Source organism: Mandrillus leucophaeus, unplaced genomic scaffold (genome assembly GCF_000951045.1).
Source record: "Mandrillus leucophaeus isolate KB7577 unplaced genomic scaffold, Mleu.le_1.0 Scaffold858, whole genome shotgun sequence".
In the NCBI taxonomy this organism is placed as follows: domain Eukaryota; kingdom Metazoa; phylum Chordata; class Mammalia; order Primates; family Cercopithecidae; genus Mandrillus; species Mandrillus leucophaeus.
Window position 1 is genome coordinate 465,902 of NW_012109341.1, and position 18,710 is coordinate 484,611.

Genomic DNA, 18,710 nt, shown 5'->3' on the forward strand with positions numbered 1-18,710 from the left:
TCGGCCTCCCAAAGTGCTGGGATTACAGGCGTCAGCCACTGCGCCCAGTCCAAACTGGTGAGCTTTCTAACAGGGCTGGTAGTCTCCTTCCTTGGCTTCATCAATAGAACAAATCAGTGTCTTTTGAAAATCTTCAATTCCCAAACCTCCTTCAGAGAAAATGGTGAAGCCAGAGGAGAGTTCTGTAGTGGAGCTCTGACCATCTTCTCTCTCTTCTGGTAACAGGACTCCAGTTTTCCTTTGGGAAGCCAACCCTCCCGATTTTAGCCCATGTAGTTGTGAGAGGTGTAAAAAGTGGCAGGGACTGGCTTGGATTTGGGCAGGTGGCTTGCAGCTTCTGCTGGAATGGCTGAGAAAAAAGGTGTCTTGGTTACATGTTTTCATCTCCGTGGCATTCATGATGTTGATTCCTTATGTGTCCGAGGGGTTCAGCTCTCCAGTGTTACCTGGGCTAAGTCACACATCTAGTGGTTGGCTCATCCAGGATCATCTTAACCCATTTATGCCTGAAGTTGCAATTTTGTGAATTTTTGCAATCAGACCTTGGCGATGACCTTGAGCATTAGGATATAAATAACTCCCACGTGCTTAGCGTTCCAATAATGCAACACTAGTCAAACATGGGTTGGGGCTGGGATAACTCAACTCTGCTCTGTGTATCTTTCCTCCTCCTCCTGGAACCACCAGGACAGCCTGGGCATATCTTTTTCATGGGGATGGCAGATGCACACGAGAACTAGCAGAAGCAGACAAGTTCCGTGAGGCCTGGGGTTGGAATTATACCACTCTCACTTCCATCTCATAGTTTTGGCTCAAGTAAGTCACATGGACCAAGCATTGCAAAGTTACACGACAAGGAATGTGATCAGGAAATGGTGAAGACTCAGGGTCCATAACACAATCGACCACATAAGCCTTCTTCACCAGGGCGACCAAGGAGCCAGTGGCAATATTCCCCACCCCTTGAGGAGCACCTGCCTTAGAAGGAAGCCAATAAGAAAAAAGCAGAACCGGGAGACAGGAAGGTCTGAGGACACCATGTGAGCATCTAGATTCAGCCATGCCTGAAGTTTTCTTTTCTTTTTTCTTTCTTTTTTTTTTTTTTTTTTTTGAGACAGAGTCTCACTCTTGTCTCCCAGGCTGGAGTGCAGTGGCACGATCTCCACTCACTGCAACCTCCGCCTCCTGGGTTCAAGCAATTCTCGGCCTCAGCCTCCCAAGTAGCTGGGATTACAGGCACCTGCCATCACACTAATTTTGTGTATTTTTAGTAGAGATGGGGTCTCGCCATGTTAGGCAGGCTGGTCTTGAACTCCTGACTTCAGGTGATCCGCCCGTCTCGGCCTCCCAAAGTGCTGAGATTACAGGCGTGAGCCACTGCACCCGACCAGCCTGAAGTTTTCAGTTACACAATTCATAAATTCCTCAGTGGCTCTTTAAGCCAGTTTGAGATGGGGTTGGTTCTATCACTTATAATCAAGAATGCTGATTAATGCTCTGTGGCTGCAGCCATAATATTGGATGAGTGTATCTGTCCTTGAAGTCCTTCTCCAGTCAAGATCAGGTTACTCTGACCTTCCTTCTCCCTGCCACACTCCCTGTAGACCTGCCTGTTTCCAAGTGCCTCCATCTTTCCTCCCTCCATCCTCTCCAGCCTTTGTGGAGGAACGTGGACTCCTTGCTGCTTTTTGTCTTGCTGCCCCAAAGTAAGCTCTCACAACTGTTTTTTGTTGCTGTTGTTCTGTTTTAAGGGGAAAGCGATCAGGGAAGACCAGCAACAAGAATAAAACCTGCAGAGACCCTACCACAGCAGCCTCTGCTTTCCAGTTCTGGATCCCGGCACCCCTGCTGAGAGGGCCCCGCAATCCCCTTGACTTCATCTCTCTAATTTCCAAGAGTAAAGCTCACCAAACCTTTTTCCAGCCCTGAAAAGTCTCAACTGTGAAAACTTGGCTGGGAAAGGACTTGGATACAAAGGGACTCTGTGTAGCCTTCCTTGGATCTTTGAAAAACAGCGACAACACTGCTGAACCAAACACCCTGAAACTAAGGACGCTTTCTGATAAGCTATTGAGATTCACTGGTCATTTCTGCTGTGCTGGACAGGAGCCTCGATGGAACAGGCCTTTCAGAAGCCAATAAAGACCTGTGGCATGGAACTCCTGCGACTTCCTCCATCCACATCTCAAGGAGCTGCCCTGTCCCCTGTCTTCCTGCCTGAATATGATGCCTCTCTGGCATGAAAGCAGGGAACGAAGTGCAGGAGAGAACGTGTGTGTGTGTGTGTGTGTGTGTGTGTGTGTGTGTGTGTGTGTGTTTGTACGTGACTGCTTCTTGTAAACGCATAGAAATTAAACCTCAAGATAAATACATCTGGCTGGCACGATGGCTCGCGTCTGTAATCCCAGCACTTTGGGAGGCCGAAGCAGGCAGATTGCTTGAGGTCAGAAGTTCGAGACCAACCTGGCCAACATGATGAAACATTATCTCTGCTAAAACTATAAAATTTATCTGGGCATGGTGGCAGGCCCCCTGTAATCCCAGCTATCGGGAGGCTGAGGCAGGAGAATCACTTGAGCCCAGAAGGCAGAGGTTGCAGTGAGCCGAGATCACACCACTGCACTCCAGCCTCGGCAACAGAGTAAGACTCCATCTCAAAAAAGAAAAAAAAAAAAGAATAAATCCTTGTGTATTTAAGTCACTTGTATTTTGTGTTTTCTGTTACATGCAACCCAATATAGGCTTGGGTTTTTTTTAAAGCCAAAAAAAGTGTGATTTGTAACTAAAATTATATACTGTATACTCTCCAAATGATTACTTTCCTCCCTTAAAAAGGGAAGAATTACACCAGTACACAATATATCCATGTAACCAAACTGCACTTGTGCCCCCTAAATCTATAAAATTAGAAAAAGAAACATAATATGAAACACATATGTAATTTCAATCTTTTCAGTAGCCACATTTTTAAAAATACAGGCAAAAATTTTTTAAGATACCAATAATGGAAGAATTAGAACTTGGATAATTTAATTTTTTTTTTAAATTCTACCAATGTGTCTGGTGCTTTAAATATAGAAATGACTTCATCTATGTATAAATTCACAGGAGCTATGATTGCACTCATCTCAACGAGGAAGTAGGATCAGAGAAGGTTGCCGTGTGGGGCGGTGGTCAAGAATGTTGGCTCTCAAGTCACATTGTCTTCGTTCTTTGTTTGTTTGTTTTTTTGTTTTTGTCTTGGTTCGAACCACAGCTCCACCACTCCTAGCTTAGGCAAGTTACTTATTCTTTCTGTGCCTCAGTTTCTCATTCTGTAACATAGGGATGATAACCATAGTAGCTACCCTTTTAAGGTACCATTGGGAGGATTAAGAGTAATAATTCATATTAAGTACTTCCCACAGAGCCTGGAACATAATAAGCAATTAATAAAGTTTAGTCATTATAAAGGCTCAGGATTGGAGTTGAACCAGAATTTGAATGGAAATCTATCCAAGGCTGAGGCTGCTGCCCCTTTTGTAGTCTCAGTAGATGCATTATAGTGACCCTTTCTCTATGGGATGGAGTGTGCTGCCTGCTCCCTCGCCTCTGTTCCACCTCCCACCACTGCTTGCTTGGTTAACACTTACTCTTCCCCCAGGAGAGGGAAGCGTTCTCTGAGCCCCAAGATTGGATTAGATGCTCCTGGGCTGTGCTCCTGCCGCATACTGAATGTACACTCCGGGTATGAATTATCACTCCACATTATAATTGCCTAATTGCTGACTTGCGCTCCCCTCTACACTGTAAGCCCTTTGAGAACAATGGTTGTGTATTTTTCTTATATCAACACTACTGGCTAGTGGCTCATAGTAATCCCAGTACTTTGGGAGGCCAAGGCAGGAGGATCGCTTAAGCCCAGGAGTTCGAGACCGGCCTGGGCAACAAAGTGAGACCTCATCTCTACCAAAAATTAACAACAACAACAAAAAATTAGCTCGGTGTGGTGATGTGTGCCCATGGTCCCAGCTACATGGGAGGCTGAAGTGGTAGGGTCACTCGAGCCTGGGAGGTTGAGGCTGCAGTGAGCTGTGTTCGTGCCACTCCAGCCTGTGAAACAGAGTAAGATCCTGTCTCAGGAAAAAATTACTGGCACATAATATTTACTATCTATGTATTGATTAAATTACTACTATAATCACATTTTTAAAATCTGCTAATATTTGAGCTGGAAGGGACCACTTAGACATCTCATCTAGTGTTTCCACCAAGGCCACCTGGGGGAATTTTGGAAATGTGTGAAGGTGTTTTTGGCTTTCACAAGAATTGGGGGACAGTTCCGGTATTTGGAGGGCAGCTGGGTGCTGAGTGACCTATAATAGTTAGGACAGTTCCACCTAATGTCCCACATACTTTTATTGTCTGCACATTTATGGAGATCAAAAAGCTGTTATAACGTCTTCAGCCTAGAAATTTCTGCATCAACCATGACAACTTGTCCCAAGTCTCAGACTTTTGAAACTTAAAGTAAAGGTAATAATGTTTGTCCTCAAGACATATTAAGGGGATACTGTCCCAATGAAGGAGCAGGACTTTAGCCAGAAATTCAGGGAATGAAGCATTTCCAACTCCTCACAGACAACACGGATAGCAAGTGTAGCTAGATGTTAAATTGCTTAGAAGTCATACTAGGGCAGTTACTTCCCTGATTTAAACTAGCACTTGGGTTTAAATGCAGTTCCTGGTTACCTTTAAGTACTGCAATTTAAAACAAACACTTGAAGCCTACAGTAGCTTTCTAGATTGTTCCCAAAGCCACCCTGAGATCAAAGGCAGTGTTGTTCTCCCAGACTGGCGTCCAGGCAGAAGCACCTGGTTAAACCAGTTCCATCGGCTATGGGATCAGCCCAGCCCTAGATGTTTATACAACGTTCTGACTCTTGGGGGAAGGCAAGTCTACTTGATTTTTCTGCTGCTTCTGCGAGTCTCAGAAGTTTCCGAAGCTTTACCTGTCAGGTAGGAATTGTGCAACCAGAGCTTCTGGGGCAGGCAGAGTTCTGGGAGTCAAAGGGAAAATAAACACATCTCTTTGCTTACAGAGATTAGCGGCTTCTTTTTGAAATCACATGCTTTCAATTTCCAGATCTTAAAAAACCCAGAGAGAACATGCAAGAGCACCAGCCACTGACTGCCAGGTGAGCATTTCACTGGCTAGACCCAGGCTCCAGGACTCTGAACAAATACATTTGGAAATGTCACTTGGTCTCTCCTGGAGTCAGGTTTGGATCAGTCTCTAGCTTGGGACCTCAGGTGCCTTTTCCGCTCAACCCCAGATTAACCCCATATATGCCATGGAACAGAAAACTTTAATAGCTTTATGATTCTAAATTTGTCACCATGCTCCAAGAAAGATGTCATCAAATCTAGAAATCTGCATGCACACATATTCACTTTATGCAATAATCCAAACCCATAAACACGGGTGTATGCCTTATTTCATCATCTAAAACCAAAGATCCCAAAGTGCCGTGAACACACAGACTCTGCTCAGTGGAGACCAAGACCGTTCGTGACACATTTTTCACAAAACAACCCTCATTTCATCCTTGGTACAAACGCCATGAGCTATTTGCTCATGTCTTTTACATGTGGAGAAAGAGCTGATGTGCGAGATTGCAAGATCTGCCCTAAGACATGAAACTAACAAAGGGCAGAACCAAGGTTTAAACTCAGACGCCTATCTCAAAACCCAAACTCAAAACAGAATTGTACATACTTTCTATCCACTTATTGAAGACAGACAATATTTAGAACATAAAATAAGTAAGTTTACAGTATTTTTAAGTGACAAAAGTTAAATCGATTGTCATTTGCTTAGTGGTAGAATAAAAACTTTAAAGCTTAAGGATTTATTTCATTGAAGAACTCTTTATATGGTTTCTGAAGCAGGTTAAAAATTCGTAAACAATGATGCTGATTAATAATGCAGTTTGCCTAGATAAATGCATTTTTGTTATGTATTTTTAACCGTTCAAGCAATAGGCTCACAATATTTAGGAATCTTCTTATGAGAAACACTGGGTAAAAGCAAAATTTAGGAATCTTCTTATGAGAAACACTGGGTAAAAGCAAAATAGCTCACGTTAGTGAACGAGAACTCACAGATTAGAAGTCAAATACTACATTGTTGCATGTTATGTATTTTGTTCCCCTGAGATTTTATCCTTAATTAGTATCAATCATGACAATATTCTTTTGATATTGTGAAAAGAGTAGTAGGTTTGCTTGATGAAAATCAAAAGAGCATGGTACTGGCATAAAAACAGATGCACAGACCAATGAAACCGGATAGAGAGCCCAGAGAGAAAGCCACACATTTGTGGTCAATGGATTTTTGGCAAAGATACCAGGAACACACAATGGGGAAAGGACAGTCTCTTCGATAAATGGCACTGGGAAAACTGGATATCCAATGAAGAAGAATGAAGGCAGACTCTCACCTCACACTATATACCAAAAATCAACTCCAAATGGATAAATATTTAAAATATAAGATCCGAAACTGTAAAACTACAGAAGGAAAACATAGAGGAAAAGTTCCATGACGCTGGTCAAGGCAATAAGTTTTTGTGTGTAACCCCAAACGCACAGGCGACAAAAGCAAAAATAGATAAAAAGGATTCCATCAAACTAAAAAGCCTTTCAGAGCAAAGGAAACAATCAACAGAGTGAAGAGACAACCTGCAGAATGGGAGAATATATTTACAAACAATATATCTGATAAGGTCTGAATAGCCAAAATATATCAGGAACTCAAACAACTTAACAACAAGTAAACAATCTGATTTTAAAATGGCAAAGGATCTGAATAGACGTTTCTCAAAAGAAGACATATATGGCCAACAAGTGTATGAAAAAATGCTCAACATGATTAGTCATCAGAGAAATGCAAATTAGAACCGCAAGTGATGGAAAGATGTGGGGAAAGGGAACCCACGTACACTGTTGGTGAGAATGTAAATTAGTACAGCCACTATGGAAAACAGTATAGGAATTCCTCCAAAACTTAAAAATAGAACTACCATATGATCTAGCAATCCCACTGCCGGGTATATATCTAAGGAAATGAAATCAGTATGTCAAAGAGTTATCTGCACTCCCATGTTAATTGCAGAACTATTCATAATAGCCAAGGTATGGAATCAACCCGAGTGTCCATCAATGGAAGATGAATAAAGAAAAGGTGGCATAATACACAATGAAATGCCATTCAGTCTCAAGAAAGAAGAAAATCCTGTCATTTGTGACATGAATGAACCTGGAGAACATCATACTAACTGTAATATGTCAGGCACAAAAAGACAAATACGGCATAATCCCACTTATATGTGGAATGTAAAAAAAAAAATTGATCTCATAAAAACAAAAAGAAAAACAGTAGTTAGCAGTGGCTGCAGCGAGACGTTGGTCAAAGGACACAAAATTTCAGTTAGGAGGAATAAGTTCAAAAGGTCTACTGCACATCTTGTAACTGCAGTTTGTATACTATGTTGTTTGGTTTTTGTTTGTTTCTTCTGTTCTGTTCTGTTTTGAAACAGGGTCTTGTTCTGTCACCCAGGCTGGAGTACAGTGGTGTGATCCTAGCCCACTGCAACCTCGACCTCCTTGACTCAAGTGATCCTCCCATCTCAGCCTCCTGAGTCGCTGGGACTGTAGGCATGTGCCACTGCGCCCAGCTAACTTTTGTATTTTAAAAAATGTTTCGGAGACGAGGTTTCACCATGTTCCCCAGGCTGGTCTCAAACTCCTGGGCTCAAGCTATCTGCCCATCTGGACTCTTAAAGTGCTAGAATTACAGGTGCAAGCCACTATACCCAGCAATACTGTATTGTATACTTGAAAATTGCTCAGCCTGGCACAGTGGCTCACACCTATGATCCCAGCACTTTGGGAGGCTGGAGTGGGAGGATTACCTGAGGCCAGCAATTCAAGACCAGCCTGGACAACACAGAAAGATCCTGTCTTTATTTTTTTAAAAAATAAAAATTAGCTGGGCATGGTGACATGCACCTGTAGTCTCAGGTACTCAGGAGGCTGAAGTAAAAGTATCCCTTGATCCCAGGAGGTCAAGTCTGCAGTGAACCAGGATCTCGCCACTGCACTCCGGCCTGGGCTGTAGAGCTAGACCCTGTCTTTGAAAAAAGAAAAGAAAAGATCAAAAAGCAAACTGCTAAGAGAGTGGATTTTAAATGTTCTCACCACACACACACACACAAAAGTGAGCTAAGGCATATGGTAAAAGCTTAATGGCTGGGCGCGGTGGCTCACACCTGTAATCCCAGCACTTTGGGAGGCCAAGGCGGGTGGATCACCTGAGGTCAGGAGTTCAAGATCAGCCTGACCAACATGGTGAAACCCTGTCTCTACTTAAAATACAAAAATTAGCCGGGTGTGGTGGCGCACACCTGTTATCCCAGCTACTCAGGAGGCTGAGGCAGGAGAGTCAGTTGAACCCGGGAGGTGGAGGTTTGCAGTGAGCCAAGATCGTGCCACTGTACTCTAGCCTGGGTGACAGAGCAAGACTCCATCTCAAAAAAAAAAAAAATTTAGCCATTTCACAACGTGTGCATATACCAAAACATAATATTGTACACCATAAGTATATACAATTTTAACTTGTCAATTAAAAAGAGAAAATCAAAACACCATCATCATTTAAAAAGAGCTAAATAAAAACAATTCATTGGTGAAGCTGGGACAAGAATTAAGTTTTCAAAGAAGTGGGGGAAAGATCTAACAGTACTACACAGACAGGAATATTTTATGATTGTGAACAGAGCTCTTGCTGCCACAGCTCTCTGGATCCTCTGGGACTTCTCTACCATGATGAATTACTCAATCAAAATTAAAGATCTCTTATCTAACTCCTGGTGTAAAGGCGATATTCAGTTTATAGCACCATTAATGAAATACTTTGCCAGAAATATTTAACCGGTACCTATTTAAGCTTTTAGATGTCACTTCTAGTTTATAGAATATAGATTACAGGATCAAGTTGAACATCAAGAGGAGATAATTATACAAATCCAGAACCAAGAATATTCCAAATGTTAATGTCAGAGGAAAGCAAAGGAACTGTTCTAGATTAAAAGATAAAACAAGGCCGGGCCCGGTGGCTCATGCCTATAATCCCAGCACTTTGGAAGGCCGAGGTGGGTGGATCATTTGAGGTTAGGAGTTCAAGACCAGCCTGGCCAACATAGCGAAACCCTGTCTCTACTAAAAATACAAAAAAATTAGCCAGATGTGGTGGCACGTGCCTGTAATCCCAGCTACTCGGCAGAATCGCTTGAACCTGGGAGGTTTGAACCAGGGAGATGGAGGTTGCAGTGAGCTGAGATCACGCCACTGCACTCCAGCTTCAGTGACAGAGCGAGACTCCATCTCAAAAATAAGGAAAAAAAAGAAAAAGATCAAACAAAATGCATTGTATAAAATTTCATTGGATCCCAACACACACAAAAAAAATCTAGCTGTAAAATATGTATTTGGTGAATAACTGAAGAAATTTTAATACGGTCTATATAGTGGAGTGGGAATTTTTTGTTAATTTTCTTTCTTTTTTTTTTTTGACAGAGTCTTGCTCTGTCACCAGGCTGGAGTGCAGTGGCATGATCCCAGCTCACTGCCACCTCCACCTCCCAGGTTCAAGCGATTTTCCTGCCTCAACCTCCAGAGTAGCTGGAGATATAGGCACGTGCCACCACGCCCAGCTAATTTTTGTATTTTTAGTAGAGACAGGGTTTCACCATGTTGGCCAGGATGGCCTCGATCTCTTGACCTCGTGATCCGCCTGCCTCAGCCTTCTAAAGTGCTGGGATTACAGGCGTGAGCCACTGCGGCCGGCGTGTTAATTTTCTTAGTAGAGATGATGTTGTAGTAAGTGGAGAATGACATTCTCTTTCTCTTCCAACATGGCCTATCCATGAGACTAGTCTGGACTTCCTCCTAGCACAGTGGGCTCTGGGTAACTAGACTTCACACGTGGCTGCTGACTTCCCAGGGTGACAGTGGAGGCTCCGTGGTTTCTTAAAGGGTAAGGTTAAAGCAAGCTGCAAGGCCAGCCCAAGTGGAAGGGAAGCAGAGGTAGATCCCACTTCATGATGAATGGAACAACTCATGCTTACAAAAAGAGAAGGAATTGATAGGGGCCATCTTTGGAGACTATCTACTCCCCAGTGCCAAGGACCTGATTAAACATATCAAGAGGTTGAATGAAAGCTTTGCCCTCCACAATACATGAGAAATCCAGACACTGAAAATATCTTTCTATTATAAATAAGAAAAATGTAGAGAGTTCACATTAAAGAGAATCAATAAGCATTTGGTGTATAGAACATTTAGGTTATTTTCCTTATATGCAAGGAATTTATCATCTACGAGGCAAAGGTAGAAATATGCAGGTATAAAACATGTAAGAGCAAGGATTAGGATATTATTCCCTAGAAAATATCTGACTTTAGATCTATTACCATTTTCAGCTTCCCCTCCCTCACTTTGAACAGTATTTGAGGAGTGAATCCCAGAAATGAAGCTGCATTTTACTGCTTTTTGCATTCCTACCAATGTTTTGAGAATCTGGCACACAATGAGCACCCAATGTCTGTTGAATTCAATGATTGAATCGTATCTATCATACAAACTGTTATCCATTCAGGAGTGGGAATTTTAGGAAATACACAAGGGCTACAGCAAATTCATATACCTGTCATAATTGAAAAATGAGCTGTTCTGGTTCACAACTCTGTAGAATAGAACCATGAGCCCAGTAATAAGAAACAACTTGATCTCAATAGTCAAAATAGGTACTGCAAATCCAGGTTGAAAAGTTCCTACGCGTAAGTAAAAACCTCTCAGATTCACTTTAGGAAGGGTTTATAGGTGGGTTGAAGACTCGATAGTTTCAAGATCCTTGTCCTATCTCAATCTTCCATCTGGGATATGACTAAGAAGGGGTACTGGCTAATGCACACACAGGTGCTTACAACTTTTATATAATACTTTGGGTGGTGTTATGGCTGAATCATGTCCTCCTCAAGTTCATTTTTTGAAGCCCTAATCCCCAGTGTGACTGTAATTGGAGACAGGGCCTTTAGAGTTAAAGGAGGTTGGAAGGGTGGAGGCCTAATTCAATATGACTGGGGTCCTTCTAAGAAGAGAAAGTCTGAGACAGCAGAGATGTGCATGCAGAGAAAAGACCCTGTGAGGATATGGACATACAGCAGTTGTCTCCTTGGTCTTGGACTTCCAGCCTCCAGAACGGTGAGAAAATAAATTTCTGTTGTTTAAGCCACCCAGGCTGTGGTATTTTGTAATGGCAGTCCTCACAATCTAATAAAGCTGGCAAACAAAACATTCAGGTAAATGTGCTCTTTCATATTACACAGGCTTTTTAAAACAGTAAAATAATTGCAACTTGGAAAATAACAGAATATAAAAACATTTACCTACCACTCGGATTTTAACAAATGTGGACATCTTGTCATATTTGCTTCAGATATTTTTTTAACTTTAAGAAATAAATTTGGTTTTGTTTTTGGTTTTTTGAGATGGAGTCTTGCTCTGTTGCCCAGGCTGGAGTGCAGTGGTGCAATCTCGGCTCACTGCCATCTCCAACGCCAGTTCAAGAGATTCTCCTTAGTGTCCCAAGTATCTAGGATTACAGGCATGTGCCACCACACCTGGCCAATTTTTGTATTTTTAGTAGAAACAGGCTTTCACCACGTTGATCAAGCTGGACATTTGTGGGTTTTTTGTTTTGTTTTTGAGAAGGGGTCTTGTTGTGTCACCCAGACTGGAGTATAGTGGCATAATTACTGATCACTGAAACCTCTGCCTCTGCCTCCTAGGCTCAGGTGATTCTCCCATATCAGCCTCCCGAGTAGCTCAGACCACAGGTGCACACCACCATGCAAAGCTAATTTTTTGTATTTTTGGTAGAAACAGGGTTTCACCATGTTGTCCAGGCTGGTCTTGAACTCCTGGGCTCAAGCAATCTGCCTGCCTCCCTCCCAAAGTGCTGGGATTACAGGCATGAGCCACTGCGTACAGCCCAGAAATAACATTTTGTACTTTTATACTTAAAACTTTATATTTTGGTACCCTTTGGGTCTGCTTCCATACTGTCCTAGCCCAGAGGTAATCACAATTCTGAAGAAGGAAATCATTCCTGTCCACGTATTTATATACTTACATATATGCAAATGTCAAAAAGCAACAGATACAGTATTGCTTTGTATTTACATGAGTGATATGGTTAAATATTTGTGCAAGTTTTTTCCTTCCACATTGTTTTGAGGTTTACGTACACAATTTGATACATGTAGCTATAGTTGATTTATTTTCACTGTTCTATAGTCTTCCATTGTATGAGCACACAATTTACTTATCCATTTTCCGCTGACGGATCTTCAGGTTGTTCTCAATGTTTCAGTGTCATAAACACCACGGCATGGAACAACCTTGCATATGTCTGCTTGCATGCATTAGTACCACAGGGTATTTGCACCTTCAGTTGTACCAGATATTGCTCCCCAGAATGAGGCTGAGGTAGGTAGATCACTTGAGTTCAGGAGCTTGAGAACAGCCTGCGCAACACGATGAAACCCTGTTTCTACTAAAAATACAAAAAAACCTAGCCAGGTGTGATGGTGGGTGCCTTTAGTCCTAGCTACTTTGGGGGCTGAGGCAGGAGGATCACTTGAACCTGCGAGGTGGAGGCTTCAGTGAGCCAAGATTGCACCACTGCACTCTAGCTTGGGTGACAAAGTGAGACCCTACCTCAAAAAAAAAAAAAAAAAGGACTGTACCAATTGTCAGGGTTTAAAATTTCCCCAAATCTGATCCATTTGAAATGGTAAATCATTTTTTATTACTGTGTGAAGGATAATCCACATACAATGAGCTGTACAATTTAATGGTCTTTTACAAATGTCTTCACTTGTGAAACCAGAACCATGATCAAGATAAAAACATTTCCAGGGGCCAAGATGGCTGACTAGAAACAGCTGCAGTCGGAAGCTCCCACTGAGAAGAAGAAAAACGGCAACTGAGGTATCCAGGTTCTCTCCTTGGGACTGGCTAGGAGGTTGGTGGGACCCATGGAGGCGGGTAAAAGCAGGGTGGTGCGACAGTCCACCTGGGAGCCACATGGGGTAAGGGGAGCTCCCACCCGTCTAAACCCAAAGAATGGACTTAGAGGCATGAAGAACAGCGCAAGTGAGACTTTTAATAACAGTCTTGCAAGAGTGGGTGTCTGGTGAGCAGGCACATCCAGGGCAGTCGCAACAGGTAATTTATCTCCTAGCAGCAAGTCCCTCCCCCAGTTCCTCATTTGTTGAGTACTATGGGGTTACAATCTTCCCAGATGTCACCTAAGTTTCATTATCCCTCTTATAAGGTTATACCCCGTCCCCTTCTCCGCTTCAGTTTTGATTTCCCAAAAACGAAATTGTCTTCTCTCTCTCTCTTTTTTCTTTTTTTCTTTTTCTTTTTTTTTTTTTTTTTAACGAATGAGGCAATTTATTAACCCAGCATGGTTTGTTCTAATGCTTCTTGTTGGCAGCTGCCACCTGCCCGGCGATTCTGTCCAGATCTCTCTGTTCCTGAGGTGTCAGTTTGCGGCCCCCATCTTGGTCCTTTTCCACCATTTTCAGCCCCTCCAGGGCTTGGAGGACCCGGCGAGCCACACTCTTGGAGCCTCGGCTGACGTGGCTGGGCATGACGCCGTTTCTCCGACGTCCCCCATAGATCTTGGTCATGGAGCCAACCCCAGCGCCACCCCGGAGGTAGAGGTGCCGCGCTGTGGAAGCAGCTCGTGTGTAGAACCAGTTCTCATCATGGGGAGCAAGCTCTTTGTGCTTGGCTAGCTTGACGGTGTCCACCCATTCGGGGACTTTCAGCTTCCTGGACTTTTTGAGGAAGGTTGCCAGAGCTCTGACGAACTCCTGCTGGTTCATGTCTTTTACAGTAACTCCAGGCATCATGCGGCCTCGCGCTGCCAGTCAGGGGAAAGGGAACTTTCTTCTCTCTTATGGGTTGACCCTCCTCTACATTCTGTTAGCTTATTGTGACCTTCTAGGTGCATGAGTCATGCGGTTTGTCACATTTGCAGACTGGCTGCCATACTTAGATTTATCATGCCTTGAAAATGGACCATTTAAAATATTTTATCACAGAAAACCACACTTTTTCCATGGATCTGTACAAGCTGCAGATCAGAAGGTCCCCCTTGTGAGCCCATGCCACCAGGGCCTTGCGTCCCAAGCACAGAACTGTACAGATTCTCAGTGACCACTCAGCTGGAGACTGCTGAAGACTACTGAGCTACTGAGTTCCGGGTCGCGGGAGGCCGGGAGCCATCATCCCTGCGGCTGCCTTTGGCCTAAGATGACTGAGCTGCTTGGGGGAGGGGCGGCAGTCACCACTGCAGCTCTAGTCTGCAGTTTGGATCCATGAGGAATTTTCCACAGTGCAGCACAGTGGTTGTGGTCGATTGTGGCCAGACTGCCTCTTTAGGCCGGACCCCTGACCTATCCCTCCTCACTAGGTGGGGCCTCCCTGCCGGAATTTCAGCAACTCCAGCCAGGTGTTTATGGACAAAACTCTAATCTTCCTGGGACGAAGCCCCATGTGGAGAGGGATGGCCATGGTCTCTGGATCAGCTGACTCAGTCTTTCTGCCAGCTGGCTCTGAGAAATCCAGGCAGTCCAGATGAGTGGGCTTCCCCACAGCACAGTGCACCATCTCCGCTAAGGGGGCAGCCAGAGTGCTTTGTTAAACAGGTCTCTGATCCTGTACCTCCTGACTGGGTGAGACCTCTCAACAGAGGTTGCCAGACACCTTATGCAAGAGCATTCCTGCTAGTATTAACTTGGTGCCCCTCTGGGACAGAGCTCCCAGAGAAAGGAGCAGGCAGCCATCTTTGCTCTTCTGCAGCCTCCACTGTTGACACCTTCAGGTCCAGGAGGGACCCAGGAAAATAGGGTCTGGAGTGGACCCCCAGCAAATTGCAGCAGCCCTATGGAAGAAGGGCCTGACTGTTAAAAGAGAAACAAGCAAACAGAAAACAACAACAACAATGGCATCAACAAAAAAGTCCCCACAAAAACCCCATCCCAAGTTCAGCAGCCTCAAAGATCGAAGCTAGATTAACTCACAAAGATGAGAATCAATGAAAAATTGCTGAAAACTAAAAAATCCAGAGTGCCTCTTCTCCTTCAAATGATTGCAATGCCTCTCCACCAAGGGCACAAATTTGAGCAGAGGCTGAGATGGATAAATTTGACAGAAGCAGGCTTCAGAAGGTGGGTAATAACAAACTTCACTGAGCTAAAAGAGCATGTTCTAACCCAACGCAAAGAAGCTAAGGACCATGCTAAAACAATACAGGAGTTGTTACCAGAATAAGCAGTTTAGAGAGGAACATAAATGACCTGATGGAGCTGAAAAACAACACGGGAACTTCACAATGCAGCCACAAATATCAATAGCCAAATAGAGCAAGTGGAGGAAAGAATTTCAGAGCTTGAAGACTATCTTGTTGAAATGAGACAGGCAGATAAAATTAGAAAAAAAAAAAAAAAAAGAATGAAAAGGAACAAACAAAATCTCCAAGAACTATGGGATCATGGAAAAAGACCAAACCTACAACTGACTAGAGTACCTGAAAGAGACAGGAAGAATGGAACCAAGTTGGAAAACATACTTCAGGATATCATCCAGGAGAACTTCCCCAACCTAGCAAGACAGGCTAACATTCCAATTCAGAAAATCCAGAGAATTCCTGTAATATACTCCATGAGAAGATCAACCCCAAGACACACATTTATTTACCTCCAAGGTCAAAATGAAGGAAAAAATGTTAAGCACAGCCAGAGAGAAAGACCAGGTCACCTACAAAAAGAAGGCCATCAGTCTAACCATGGACCTCTCAGCAGAAACCCTAGAAGCCAGAAGAGATTGGGGCCCAATATTCCACATTCTTAAGGAAAAGAATTTCCAACCCAGAATTTCATATCTGCCTAAATTAAGCTTCATAAGTGAAAGAGAAATAAAATCCTCTACAGACAACCAAATCCTGAGGCAATTCATCACCTCCAGGCCTGCCTTGCAAGAGCTCTTGAAGAAAGCACTAAATATGGAAAGGAAAAACCATTAACGGCCACTACAAAAACACACTGAAGTACAAAAACCAATGACACTATGAAGCATATACATCAATAAATATGCAAAATAGCCAGCTAGCATCATGATGACAGCATAAAATTCACACATAACAATATTAACCTTAAATGTAAATGGGCTAAATGCCCCAATTAAAAGACACAAAATGGCAAGCTGGATAAAGAGTCAAGACCCATCAGGTGCTGTATTCAAGAGACCCATCTCACATGCAAAGACACACATAGGCTCAAAATAAAGAGATGAAGGGAAATTTACCAAGCAAATGGAAAGCAGAAAAAAGCAGGAATTGCAATCCTGGTTTCTGACACAACAGACTTTAAACTAACAAAGATCAAAAAAGATTAAGAAGGGCATTACATAATGGTAAAGAGTTTAATTCAACAAGAAGAGCTAACTATCCTAAATATATATTCACCCAACACAGGAGCACCCAGATTCATAAAACTAGTTCATAGTTAATTTTATTATTTATACGTACAAAGAGACTTAGACTCTCACACAATAATACTGGGAGAATTTAACACCCCACTGTCAATATTAAACAGATCATTGAGACAGAAAATTAACAAAGAGACTCAGGACTTAGACTCAGCTGTAGATCAAGTGGACCTGATAGATACCTACAGAACTCTCCACTAAAAACAACAGAATATACATTCTTCTCAGTGCCACGTGGCACTAACTCTAAAATCGATCACATAATTGGAAGTAAAACACTCCTCAGCAAATGCGTAAGAACTGAAATCATAACAAACAGTCTCGCAGACCAAGCACAATCAAATTAGAACTCAAGATTTAAAAACTCACCCAAAACCACACAACTACATGTAAACTAAACAACTTGTCCTGAATGTCTCCTGGGTGATTAATGAAATTAAGGCAGAAATCAAGAAGTTCTTTGAAACCAAGGAGAACAAAAAGACAACGTTCCAGAATCTCTGGGATGCAGCTAAAGCAGTGTTAAGAGGGAAACGTATAGCAGTAAATGTCCACAACAAAAAGCTAGAAAGATCTCAAATTGACACTGTAACATCACAACTAAAAGAACTAGAGAACTGAGAGCAAACAAACCCTAAAGCTAGAAGGAGACAAGAAATAACCAAAATCAGACTGGAACTGAAGGAGATGGAGACATGAAAAATCCTTTAAAAAAATCAACTAACCCGGGAGCCAGTTTTTTGAAAAAATTAATAAAATAGACTACTAGCTAGACTAGCAAACAAGAAAAGAGAGGAGAATCAAATAGACACAATAAAAAATTATAAAGGAGATATCACCACTGACCCCACAGAAATGCAAGCAACCATTAGAGAATACTATAAACACCTCTATGTGAATAAACTAGAAAATTTAGAAGAAATGGATAAATTCCTGCATATATACACCCTCCCATGACTGAACCAGGAAGAAGTTGAATTCCTGAATAGAACAATAACAAGTTCTGAAATTGAGGCAGTAAGAAATAGCCAACCAACCAAAAAAAGCCCAGGACCAGACGGATTAACAGTTGAATTCTACCAGAAGTATAAAGAGAAGCTGGTACCATTTCTTCTGAAATTATTCCAAACAATTGAAAAGGAGAATATCCTCCCTAACTCATTTTATGAGGCCAGCATCATTCTGATACCAATACCTGGCAGAGATACAACAAAAAAAGAAAACTTCAGGTCAATATCCCTGATGAACATTGATACAAAAATCCTCAACAAAATACTAGCAAACTAAATCCAGCAGCAAATCAAAAAGCTTACCTACCATGATCAAGTTTGCTTCATCCCTAGGATGCAAGGCTGGTTCAGTGTATGCAAATCAATAAGCATAATTCATCACATAAACAGAACTACAGACAAAAATCACATGATTATCTCAATAGATGCAGAAAAGGCCTTCAGTAAAATTCAGCATCCCTTCATGTTAAAAACTCTCAATAAACTAGGTATTGATGGAACATACCTCAAAATAATAAAAGGCATTTATGACAAACCCACAGCAATATCATACTGAACGGGCAAAAACTGGAAGCATTCCCCTTGAAAACCAGCACAAGACAAGGATGCCCTCTCTCACCACTCCTATTCAACATAGTATTGGAATTTCTGGTCAGGGCAATCAGGCAAGAGAAGAAATAGAGTATTCAAATAGGAAGAGAGAAAGTTAAACTGTCTCTGTTTGCAGATGACATGATCCCATACCTAGAAAACCCCATCGTCTTGGCCCAAAAGCTTCTTAAGCTGATAAGCAACTTCAGTGAGGTCTCAGAAAACAAAATCAATATACAAAAGTCACATGCGTTCCTGTCCAAAAACCATAGACAAGCAGAGAGCCAAATCATGAATGAACTCCCATTCACAATTGCTACAAGGAGAATAAGATACCTAGGAATACAGCTAACCAAGGAAGTGAAGGACCTCTTCAAGGAGAACAACAAACCACTGCTCAGGGAAGTCAGAGAGGACACCAACAAATGGAAAAGCATTCCAAGT

At 42.5% G+C, this 18,710-nt stretch overlaps 1 pseudogene across 1 annotated transcript; it reads right to left on the bottom strand.

Annotated features, from left to right (window-relative positions):
* Positions 1-13,510: 13,510 nt before the first annotated feature.
* Positions 13,511-14,064, bottom strand: LOC105530973 (annotated as a pseudogene). Its single transcript, XR_001004721.1, has one exon. The product of XR_001004721.1 is annotated as a 40S ribosomal protein S19 pseudogene (transcript).
* Between the last annotated feature and the right edge of the window lie 4,646 nt (positions 14,065-18,710).